Here is a 13169-nt window from a genome sequence, read left to right on the forward strand (position 1 = left end):
AATAGCTTTTTTTTTCTTCCCCCGTTTTATTATTGGAATGTGATACAAAACTATGCTCCGGTGTGCTTTAGGACCATGCGGACGCCTCCGAGCGGTCAGGTAAGCTGGTTGGAGTGTTTATCCGACTGGATATCCGACTGACCCCCCTACTTCTAAAACAAAGGTTGTGCCCCTGCCCATAACATGACTGAGACATGCAGCTCGAAAATATGGAGAGTGGTACTCAGTAATGCGTTGTATTGGATTTGCCCCAAACATAACATTTTGTATTCAGGACAAAAAGTGAATTGCTTTGCCAAATTATTTTTGCCATTAGTACTTTTGTGCCTTGTTGCAAACAGGATGCATTTTTTTGAATTTTTTACTTGGTACAGGCTGCCTTCTTTTCACTCTGTCATTTAGGTTAGTATTGTGGAGTAATTACAATGTTGTTGATCCATCAGCTTTTCATTTTCTATGAATTTGTAAAAATGTCTAAAAACATAATTCACTTTGACATAATAGGATATTATGTGTAGGTCAGGGATGAATTCATCTCAATTGAAGCCATTACAAATTCAGGCCGTAACATCTTTTTTTATTTATTTTTTTTATTTCACCTTTATTTAACCAGGTAAGCAAGTTGAGAACAAGTTCTCATTTACAATTGCGACCTGGCCAAGATAAAGCAAAGCAGTTCGACACATACAACGACACAGAGTTACACATGGAGTAAAACAAACATACAGTCAATAATACAGTAAAAAGAAACAAGTCTATATACAATGTGAGCAAATTAGGTGAGAAGGGAGGTAAAGGCAAAAAAGGCCATGGTGGCAAAGTAAATACAATATAGCAAGTAAAACACTGGAATGGTAGTTTTGCAATGGAAGAATGTGCAAAGTAGAAATAAAAATAATGGGGTGCAAAGGAGCAAAATAAATAAATTAATTAAATACAGTTGGGAAAGAGGTAGTTGTTTGGGCTAAATTATAGGTGGGCTATGTACAGGTGCAGTAATCTGTAAGATGCTCTGACAGTTGGTGCTTAAAGCTAGTGAGGGAGATAAGTGTTTCCAATTTAAGAGATTTTTGTAGTTCGTTCCAGTCATTGGCAGCAGAGAACTGGAAGGAGAGGCGGCCAAAGAAAGAATTGGTTTTGGGGGTGACTAGAGATATACCTGCTGGAGCGTGTGCTACAGGTGGGAGATGCTATGGTGACCAGCGAGCTGAGATAAGGGGGACTTTACCTAGCAGGGTCTTGTAGATGACATGGAGCCAGTGGGTTTGGCGACGAGTATGAAGCGAGGGCCAGCCAACGAGAGCGTACAGGTCGCAATGGTGGGTAGTATATGGGGCTTTGGTGACAAAACGGATTGCACTGTGATAGACTGCATCCAATTTGTTGAGTAGGGTATTGGAGGCTATTTTGTAAATGACATCGCCAAAGTCGAGGATTGGTAGGATGGTCAATTTTACAAGGGTATGTTTGGCAGCATGAGTGAAGGATGCTTTGTTGCGAAATAGGAAGCCAATTCTAGATTTAACTTTGGATTGGAGATGTTTGATATGGGTCTGGAAGGAGAGTTTACAGTCTAACCAGACACCTAAGTATTTGTAGTTGTCCACGTATTCTAAGTCAGAGCCGTCCAGAGTAGTGATGTTGGACAGGCGGGTAGGTGCAGGTAGCGATCGGTTGAAGAGCATGCATTTAGTTTTACTTGTATTTAAGAGCAATTGGAGGCCACGGAAGGAGAGTTGTATGGCATTGAAGCTTGCCTGGAGGGTTGTTAACACAGTGTCCAAAGAAGGGCCAGAAGTATACAGAATGGTGTCGTCTGCGTAGAGGTGGATCAGAGACTCACCAGCAGCAAGAGCGACCTCATTGATGTATACAGAGAAGAGAGTCGGTCCAAGAATTGAACCCTGTGGCACCCCCATAGAGACTGCCAGAGGTCCGGACAGCAGACCCTCCGATTTGACACACTGAACTCTATCAGAGAAGTAGTTGGTGAACCAGGCGAGGCAATCATTTGAGAAACCAAGGCTGTCGAGTCTGCCGATGAGGATGCGGTGGTTGACAGAGTCGAAAGCCTTGGCCAGATCAATGAATACGGCTGCACAGTAATGTTTCTTATCGATGGCGGTTAAGATATCGTTTAGGACCTTGAGCGTGGCTGAGGTGCACCCATGACCAGCTCTGAAACCAGATTGCATAGCAGAGAAGGTATGGTGAGATTCGAAATGGTCGGTAATCTGTTTGTTGACTTGGCTTTCGAAGACCTTAGAAAGGCATGGTAGGATAGATATAGGTCTGTAGCAGTTTGGGTCAAGAGTGTCCCCCTTTGAAGAGGGGATGACCGCAGCTGCTTTCAATCTTTGGGAATCTCAGATGACACGAAAGAGAGGTTGAACAGGCTAGTAATAGGGGTGGCAACAATTTCGGCAGATAATTTTAGAAAGAAAGGGTCCAGATTGTCTAGCCCGGCTGATTTGTAGGGGTCCAGATTTTTCAGCTCTTTCAGAACTTCAGCTGAATGGATTTGGGAGAAGGAGAAATGGGGAAGGCTTGGGCGAGTTGCTGTTGGGGGTGCAGTGCTGTTGACCGGGGTAGGAGTTGCCAGGTGGAAAGCATGGCCAGCCGTAGAAAAATGCTTATTGAAATTCTCAATTATGGTGGATTTATCAGTGGTGACAGTGTTTCCTATCTTCAGTGCAGTGGGCAGCTGGGAGGAGGTGTTCTTATTCTCCATGGACTTTACAGTGTCCCAGAACTTTTTAGAGTTAGTGTTGCAGGAAGCAAATTTCTGCTTGAAAAAGCTAGCCTTGGCTTTTCTAACTGCCTGTGTATAACGGTTTCTAGCTTCCCTGAACAGCTGCATATCACGGGGCTGTTCGATGCTAATGCAGAACGCCATAGGATGTTTTTGTGTTGGTTAAGGGCAGTCAGGTCTGGGGAGAACCAAGGGCTATATCTGTTCCTGGTTCTAATTTTCTTGAATGGGGCATGTTTATTTAAGATTGTTAGGAAGGCATTTTTAAAAAATATCCAGGCATCCTCTACTGACGGGATGAGATCAATATCCTTCCAGGACACCCCGGCCAGGTCGATTAGAAAGGCCTGCTCGCTGAAGTGTTTCAGGGAGCGTTTTACAGTGATGAGTGGAGGTCGTTTGACCGCTGACCCATTACGGATGCAGGCAATGAGGCAGTGATCGCTGAGATCTTGGTTGAAGACAGCAGAGGTGTATTTAGAGGGGAAGTTGGTTAGGATGATATCTATGAGGGTGCCCGTGTTTAAGGCTTTGGGGGTACCTGGTAGGTTCATTGATAATTTGTGTGAGATTGAGGGCATCAAGTTTAGATTGTAGGATGGCTGGGGTGTTAAGCATGTTCCAGTTTAGGTCGCCTAGCAGCACGAGCTCTGAAGATAGATGGGGGCAATCAGTTCACATATGGTGTCCAGAGCACAGCTGGGGGCAGAGGGTGGTCTATAGCAGGCGGCAACGGTGAGAGACTTGTTTTTAGAGAGGTGGATTTTTAAAAGTAGAAGTTCAAATTGTTTGGGTACAGACCTGGATAGTAGGACAGAACTCTGCAGGCTATCTTTGCAGTAGATTGCAACACCGCCCCCTTTGGCAGTTCTATCTTGTCTGAAAATGTTGTAGTTTGGAATTAAAATTTCTGAATTTTTGGTGGTCTTCCTAAGCCAGGATTCAGACACAGCTAGAACATCCGGGTTGGCAGAGTGTGCTAAAGCAGTGAAAAGAACAAACTTAGTGAGGAGGCTTCTAATGTTAACATGCATGAAACCAAGGCTATTACGGTTACAGAAGTCATCAAAAGAGAGCGCCTGGGGAATAGGAGTGGAGCTAGGCACTGCAGGGCCTGGATTCACCTCTACATCGCCAGAGGAACATAGGAGGAGAAGAATAAGGGTACGGCTAAAAGCAATAAGAATTGGTCGTCTAGAACGTCTGGAACAGAGAGTAAAAGGAGGTTTCTGGGGGCGATAAAATAGCATCAAGGTATAATGTACAGACAAAGGTATGGTAGGATGTGAATACAGTGGAGGTAAACCTAGGTATTGAGTGATGAAGAGAGAGATATTGTCTCTAGAAACATCATTGAAACCAGGAGATGTCATTGCATGTGTGGGTGGTGGAACTAATAAGTTGGATAAGGTATAGTGAGCAGGACTAGAGGCTCTACAGTGAAATAAGCCAATAAACACTAACCAGAACAGCAATGGACAAGACATATTGACATTAAGGAGAGGCATCCTTAGTCGAGTGATCAAAAGGGTCAAGGGAGTGGAGAGGTTGGTTTGGGGGTCACGGCGATTTAGACAGCTAGCCAGGACATCGGTAGCAAGCTAGCATAGGATGGAGGTCTGTTGTTAGCACCGGAATCGACGAAAGCAGATAGACACACGGATAGCAGCCAGCTAGCTGTGAGATCCGGGAGTGAATGTCCAGAGAGCAGTTGAAATCCAGGGACATGGAGAGAAAAATCGGTCCGGTATGTTCCGTTCCGAGCCGCGCTGCGCCGTACAAAACTGGCGATAGATATTCGAGTTAAAGGATAGCTGATGACCACAAACCGTGGTTAGCTGAATACTAACGAGTTGCCAGTAAAGAAGCTAACTAGCTTCTGATTCGCTTCTGGCTAGCTCCTGGCTAGCTTCTGGCTAGCTTCTTGGAGTTTCTGGCTAGCTTCTTGGAGGATTGCAGATTTGAGGTAAATAATACGTATTTATACATATCAATTGGTGAGGCAGGTTGCAGGAGAGTGTATTGAAGATGAGTTGATGGAAAATAAAAATAAAATGTATGTGAAAAAAGTTGTAAATATATATATATACACGACACGACAAGACGAGGACAAAAGACGTCTGAACTGCTATGCCATCTCTTCACATCAAAATGTGAAGGGGTGTGAATACATTCTGTCGGCCGTGTGCAATTGTGCTGCTATGCAGCTTTACTGTCTATTCTTCAGGGACTTGACATCCATGAGGTGAAACTGAAAGTCAATATCTAGAACAGAAATGCATATTGCATACAGTGAAATGTGTACAAAATATTAATGTAGGTGTATGTGCCGCCGAATGGAATCTTGTTTTAAGCGTGGCAGAAGAAAATAAATCGGCATCACACACACACACACACACACACAGAGAGAAACAGATACACAGGCAATAACAAACACATGCATACAGCTAAATCACAAAAATATTGTCTCAGACCCCAGTGGATTAGTGGCAGCTGGCCAGTAATGAAAAGGTGGATTCTGTGCTTGAAGCACCAAACAGCCACTGTATAAATCTGAGTTAACTAGACTGAACACTGTGGGATAGAAACAACCAGCTTTTCCAAAAGGCCAATGGGGAGGTGAGAGAGGCTTCGTTGCCTAATCAAATGAGTCTCTATCTCCTGTCCTCTGTCCTCCTGCTTGCTTTGTGTCATACTATTTCCAGCCGCCTTGTTAAGAAATTAAAGCAGCGCTGCATTTTTAAATGGCAGAAAGTGGCAGAGAGGAATTGAACTATTCATGGCTATACGATTTCATAGGGAAATGCAATCAAAGTAGAGACCAATCAAATGAGTCCTAGCTCTTTCTCGTTATAACAGGAATATTAATATGATACACACCAATGGGTTGTTCTTAATGTTAACCATGTCAATTCAGGACTCTCTCCACAATTTGACACCCTGTTGTTGCCTTGGTGCAGAATATTCATCTCACTGGTTATTCCTGCTTTATAGAACCATATAAAGCCATGTAACGCTCACTGCTCAGCGATCTAAGCAGATGACAAATCAACAGAGCAAGAAAAAGTGTGATGTGAAGAAAGCGGGACATCAATTACGTGGGAGGAGAAGAGTTGTTGCCCGCTACCTTAAAAGCAATTCAGCCTCGTAAGAATCACAAGGGTGCCTTCCTACCCCAACAGTTACATCAGTTCTATCACACACACAGTCTACAACACAGTGTCATGCACAGCAATATCATACGAATATGGAGTACAAACCAGCCCACAGCTTGAATTGTCATCATTTCGTAAAGGAGTGAGACAGCCCAAATGAATCATTTACCTTGCTCTCTTAACTGTCCACCATCATGTCTATAAGGGTTTCCGTCACAAACCAGATGGATGAGAAGGAATGATCAAACCTGACTTGAAAGACCTTGTTAGGGATATGTAAGAATGGAGCAAGGAGCCACTAATACCCTTTTCCTCAGCAAATGACAGCCTTGCAGCCTGTTGATGGACCGTTTATGACAGTCAGTCAGGGTTGCTGTTCGGGAACTTCAAGAACAGTGGCAAAGATTGTCGGGCCAAGCTCTTCAACTTTTCTTTGAGCGATCCACCTTTTGACACTATAGGCCTTCCTCTCTTCCCTCATTCTCATGCAGCAACATCGTTTGGACAATGTACAGGTGGATCAACAGACTGTGGTTCTTGAGTCTACATGGTGTGTTATGCTTTTTAGTAGTGTAAATGGATAATTGTACTCGGACCACATTTTCAGTATAAATCTAATATACTTTTGTTGGCAATGGGATATGGTTGCTTTGAGAGCTAGCTATCAATGATATAATAACTTAAGCCTGCGATGCAATGTGCTCTATGTTCTCCTCAGCGGGCAAGTGAATGCATGTCCGTGGGTAGATGTTTTGGGGTGGGGGTACTGTCGACATGTGGTGCCGCAGCACCCTCAGCACCCCTACTTCCCGCGGCTATGAGGGAATGTGTTTGTTCATGATAAGAACAAGGCGATGGAACACGGTCAGAGATTGTTATACACCTTGTATGAATCGCTGCAGGTCTTAAAATGGTGCTTGGTACAAATTGGATAGTACAACACAACAGAGCGGTCTCCTCTTTTGTTCCCTCACTCTATTTAACACATCTATTTTTACATTCTGAGCAGAAGTCTGAAATTACACTACACAACTACTCTAAACTGCGAAGGACTCAGAGACATGCTGCAATAAACACAACACTCGGGCTCAATAAACAACTTGACACAAAGTAAAGTCAATTATACCAAAGCATTATCCATCATCGTATTCAACATATGTACCAGGCATTGACAACTATGATTACAGTGACCATAAGAAGGACAATTGGTCAGCACAAACTTACAACTGGTTTATGTGTTCAGAAAGCTCTTCACAAATTTGTTTAAAGATTATGAGAATGAGGAGAGTGTGATTAATTTAAGCCAATATTGTATGTTAAATATGATAGGATTTGATGTATTGGAAGAGATGGGCTGGGAGCCTTAGAGCCTGACCAATTTGTTGTCAGGACTGGAGAAATCTAAATGCCTCTGCAAGCTGCTTGGAATTTAATTGAAAAGCCCATGGAGCAGGACACACAAAAACCATGTCACAAAACAATGTCATAAATAACTATATTCTATTATATTCTCTTTTATACTGTACTTTCATTGAGCAGTCCAAGGTTAGCTAACTGAACAAAAACTGATTTATTCCATTTGGGACTTGAGAGTCCCACAATATGACAGAATCACCCAATTGATTGCCTTGCTTGCAGAGTAATAGGCCTGCCTTCTTAACAATATGGTGGGACACACAATTCAAGTTGTCCTAGGAGTATAAATGAACTTCACCCCCGTATCTCATTCAATAGTCGTATTTCTTTAGGGGTGGCATCTGCACAATGGCCAGAGAGGGGAAGGTCACACAACACCTCTCTCTTCTAATCTAAACAATCTTACGTGACCTGCCACTCAAACACTTTTAATGGGGAACTCTACATCAAGGTTGAATGTGACCTTCAGAAAGAATTCATGCCCCTGGACTTATTGCACATTTTGTCGTGTCACAGTATTCTTATTTTTTCTCTCACCCCTCCACAGCTGCGGGAGGTAGGGGTGTTGAGGGTGCTGCAGCACCCCCTGAAAAAACAGAATACAAATATATACAGTACCAGTCAAAAGTTGACACACCTACTCATTCCAGGGTTTTTCAAAAAAGCTGCCATCAAGGTAAAGGGTACTTTGAGGAATCTCAAATATAAAATATATTTTGATTTGTCTAACACTTTTTTTTGTTACTACATGATCCATATGTTATTTCATAGTTTTGATGTCTTCACTATTATTCTACAATGTAGAAAATAGTCAAATTAAAGAAAAACCCTGGATTATATATTTTTTTCACACTAAGGTAGTGCATTAGGTCTTTAATAGTCTGTATTAGCGGACCGATATAGCAGCCTGCAGCGTGGGCAAAACTTTGTTCCTAAGTTTTTTTGGGTGATGATGCTGCTTCATATCACTCAGAAGTTGTGTAGCAAGCTAAGGTGACAACAATGCCTGCCGGGGATGTTTTTCAGTTGCTTTGAATGTTCAAAATCCTTAGGGTAAGGTGGCTTGAAATATCCGATTCCATGTGATTTTTGGGCTGTTCAGACTGCGGGAAAAATAATAGATATGCAAATAAATAGGATTTGAGTCACTTCAAACTGCCAACATGAACACGGTTTAAGAGCTTTCCACATCTGGATTGTACTGTATTTGCCCATTATAATTTTATAAATTCTTCAAGTTCCATAGATTTTCAAGCAGATTTAAGTCAAAACTTTAACTCGGCCACTCACAAACATTCACGGTACTCTTGGTAAGCAACTCCAGTGTAGATTTGGGGTTGTGTTTTAAGTTATTTTCATGCTTAAAAGTGAATTAATCTCCCAGTGTTTGGTGGAAAGCAGACTGAACCAGGTTTCCCTCTAGGATTTTGCCTTATTCTGAAAAACTCCCCAGTCTTTAACGATTACAAGCATACCCATAACATGATGCTTTACTCATGTCATATGTATATACTGTATTCTATTTTACTGTATTTTAGTCAATGCCACTTCGACATTGCTCAACCCAATATTTATATATTTCTTAATTCTATTATTTTACTTTTAGATTTGTGTGTATTGTTGTGAATTGTTAGATATTACTGCAGTTGGAGCTAGGAACACAAGCATTTCGCTACACCCGCAATAACATCTGATAAATATGTGTTAGTGACCAATAACATCTGCTAAATATGTGTTAGTGACCAATAACATCTGCTAAATATGTATTAGTGACCAATAACATCTGCTAAAGATGTGTTAGTGACCAATAACATCTGATAAGTGTTAGTGACCAATAACATCTGCTAAATATGTGTTAGTGACCAATAACATCTGCTAAATATGTGTTAGTGACCAATAACATCTGATAAATATGCGTTAGTGATCAATAACATCTGATAAATATGTGTTAGTGACCAATAACATTTGATTTGATGCAGCCACCACTATGCTTGCAAATATGGAGTGGTACTCAGTAATGTGTTGTATTGGATTTGCCCCAAACATAACACTTTGTATTCAGGACAAATGTTTTGCTATATTACTTCAGTGCCTTTTTGCTTACAGGATGCATGCTTTGGAATATTTGTATTATGTACATGCTGCCTTCTTTTCACTCTATCAATTAGGTTAGTATTATGGAGTAACTACAATGTTGTTGATCCATCTTCAGTTTTCTCCTATCACAGCCATTAAACTCTGTAACTGTTTTAAAGTTACCATTGGCCTTATGGTAAAATCCCTGAGCGGCTTCCTTCCTTGCCGGCAACTGAGTTAGGAAGGAGGCCTGTATCCTTGTTGTGACTGGGTGTATTGATACACCATCCAAAGTGTCATTTATAATTTCACCATGCTCAAAGGGATATTCAATGTGTGCTTTTTTTGACCCATTTACCAATACGTGCTCTTCTTTAAGAGACATTGGAAAATCTCCTCGGTCTTGTGGTTGAATCTGTGTTTGAAATCCACTCCTCGACTGAGGGACCTTACAGATAATTGTATGTGTAGAGTACAGAGATGAGGTAGTCATTCAAAAATCATGTTAAACACTAGATCTGCACACAGAGTGAGTCCATGCAACTAATGTTAAGCATATCTTTACACATTAACTTATTAAGGCTTGCCATAACAAAGGGGTTGAATCCTTATTTTGTTTTTATATATTTTTTTTAATTGAACCTTTATTTAACCAGGTAGGCTAGTTGAGAACAAGTTCTCATTTGGAACTGCGACCTGGCCAAGATAAAGTGTAGCAATTCGACACATACAACAACACAGAGTTACACATGGAATAAACAAAACATACAGCCAATAATACAGTAGAACAAAAGAAAACAAAAAGTCTATATACAGTGAGTGCAAATGAGGTTAGTTAAGGAAATAAATAGGCCATGGTGGCGAAGTAATTAAAATATAGCAATTAAACACTGGAATTGTAGATCGGCAGAAGATGAATGTGCAGGTAGAGATACTGGGGTGCAAAGGAGCAAAATAAATAAATAAATACCAGTATGGGGATGAGGTAGGTAGATAGATGGGCTGTTTACAGATGGGCTATGTACAGGTGTAGTGATCTGTAAGCTGCTCTGACAGCTGGTGCTTAAAGCTAGTGAGGGAGATGTGAGTCTCCAGCTTCAGAGATTTTTGCAATTCGTTCCAGTCATGGGCAGCAGAGAACTGGAAGGAAAGACGACCAAAGGAGGAATTGGCTTTGACATAAGATATTTAAGCTTTTCATTTGTTATACATTTCTTGTGGGGTATTGTGTGCTGGCCAGTAACACAACATCAATTTGATCCGTTTTAAATGCAGACTATAACACAAGAACATTTGGAAAAATTCAAGGGATGTGAATACTTTCTGTATATTGTATGTAAGGCAGCTCGTACACATTACAGCATCAGTAGTATCCTCTAACTATGACCATCCAGGTTCATACTCATCAAATCTGTTCAAACACAAATTCATGTTATTAAATGGAAATGTTTGTTTGGTGACGTCAGTGGCAAATGTGTTGATTGTTTTACCTCAAAAAAATATCATACAATTCTTGAAAATGAATATGCCACAATACAAGAAAAGCCATGCCATTAAAAGCCATTTCCATTCTTTCTGTATGCACGACAAAAATATAATTTATTCTTGTGTTCTGATTGAGTTTTCCATCCTGTTATTATGTGTCTATCTCTGTAAGTTCTAAAACCAAGGGGAATGTGACAGGCAGGAAGCAGCACTGATGGCGCCTACAGGATCTGCTCTGTATGCCGTGTCCTTCCTCTGCTCACTGGCCTCCAAAACTCAATGAATTGAAACAACCTTGTCGTTGAGCAACCACTCAGAGCCATTAAAGGACCAACTCTCTCAAACTTTCTCCCAGCACTGGAATCTGTGTTTCTTTAGCATCTGTTTGGCCAATCAAATAGGTAAACCACAGTACTAGAGCTAGCATAATAGAAATATATAATATAAAGGGGATGTTTTTTAATGTGAGGTGATAACATCATTTGGTCAATACAGTGTAGTAACAATATTTCGGAGAAGATATTGAATTAGTTAGGGCTAGTAGCTTCTCTGAACTGGCAAAAACATCACTCCCGCATTCTTAATGTCAGATGGTCAGTTTTCCCAGTACTGCTGGGAGATGGCAACTCTGTTTTTGCACTGTAAAGAAAGGCCCCTGGGAGTGGAATTAAAACTGAGCCAGAATATGTCTCTTTGTTTTTTTGATTTTGGTGGACAGAAGATGTAAATAAACACTGTTTATGTTTAATGGTGTAACACTTGCTTGGAGCGTGTATATGGAGAGAGCTTAAAATCAGAATGTATTCCAAATGCCCTTTTGAAAGAAACATCCAGGCAGAACATGAATGGGAAACCAGAAGCATGACAACTTTATGATCCCATCACCCTAAAGCCTTCCGCGTGCTTTGGTTCGGCTGGGGCCCTATTGTGCTCGCATAGTCCCTTAAAAGACATTCACTTGAAAGACGAGAAAATGCAGCAGTTTTTGCCGAGGAGATCTTAGTCGCACAATTTGATATTAACTAAGATGTTTGGTGTGGTATTTCCCAAGTGAAAAAATGTGCATGAAAATGAGTTGTCTATCTTTGAATGACAACAAACACTTAATTGAAGAATCAATACTGTTGACCAATGAAAGGGTGTAGACTTCGGCATGTCTCGAGCAAAAAATGTGCGTACACGAATAGCCTTTCGGAAGACCAAAACTTCACAAAATGTCATAATATATGCACAAACTGATCGGAACTGTTTCGGATGAGAAGCATGCGGATGCCTTAAAGCTCCCATACTGTAGCAGCCTACAAATCACCCATAAGGTGCAGGAGAGAGGATTTTGGTCATTGGGTATGGAAAGGAAAGTCATGAGCATGGATTTGAGATATACACTTACCTTTCTGGAGGGACCACACCTCTGTGCTTGATATCAGCTTTGCACTGCTGCAGTGGGTATACAGGGTAATTTGTTTTGTAATTTAAGTCTGATCTGGTGGCTCTCAGGAGACGGGAAGGAGATTGCAAACATTACAAGCTCCCCAGCTGTGCTTTGGGAGATTCAGGACCGGCACGGGGTGCATTCCAAATGCCTTTGTGTTCTTCCCCAGCTCCCATGATTTTTTTTACCTCAACCTACAAACAGCCAGATCTTAAAGGAAACTATGACAGTTCTTATTTAGCAATTTCTACCACAATGTTACCTGTGATTAGAAAACTGGACAGACATGAAAGTGCTCTTTGATTGTGTTTTTTTAAGGAGCAACAAAATCACAGGAAACATTGAACAAATACATACATTGGATTTCAGAGTGTATTAAACTATAGTTTTATAGAGACACTACACCTGCGCAGCGACATGCAGTATCTCAGAGCAGTGAAGACTCACTGAGGATTTAGCAAGTTACAGTGCATTAGAATGGATGAGATGGGGGGGAACCACAGTGATGGGTAGGTGAGGTGACAGAGGTGCTCCCAGGTGGTATGACACGGGTGAAGAAACGGGCCAGATTATACAATCACCAGTGACAGCAGAGTCCCAGTGGGGAGCCAGCTCTGACAGGGATAGTGACCTACTGTAAACTCCAAAAACACACCGCCATCTTCTTGGCCAAGACCTGCCACACACACGCACAGACACACATGCCCCCCCACATGCACGCGCACTCTTACTCTCACCACAAACGCACCCACACAAATATATACACACATACCGCTCACATTGCTTGTGTGAAACTGCAGTGTGGAATGCATGACTGATCTGGCAGAAAGTCTCCTCTGCAGGGAAACAGTGG

Source organism: Oncorhynchus nerka, linkage group LG20, assembly GCF_034236695.1.
Source record: "Oncorhynchus nerka isolate Pitt River linkage group LG20, Oner_Uvic_2.0, whole genome shotgun sequence".
NCBI lineage: Eukaryota > Metazoa > Chordata > Actinopteri > Salmoniformes > Salmonidae > Oncorhynchus > Oncorhynchus nerka.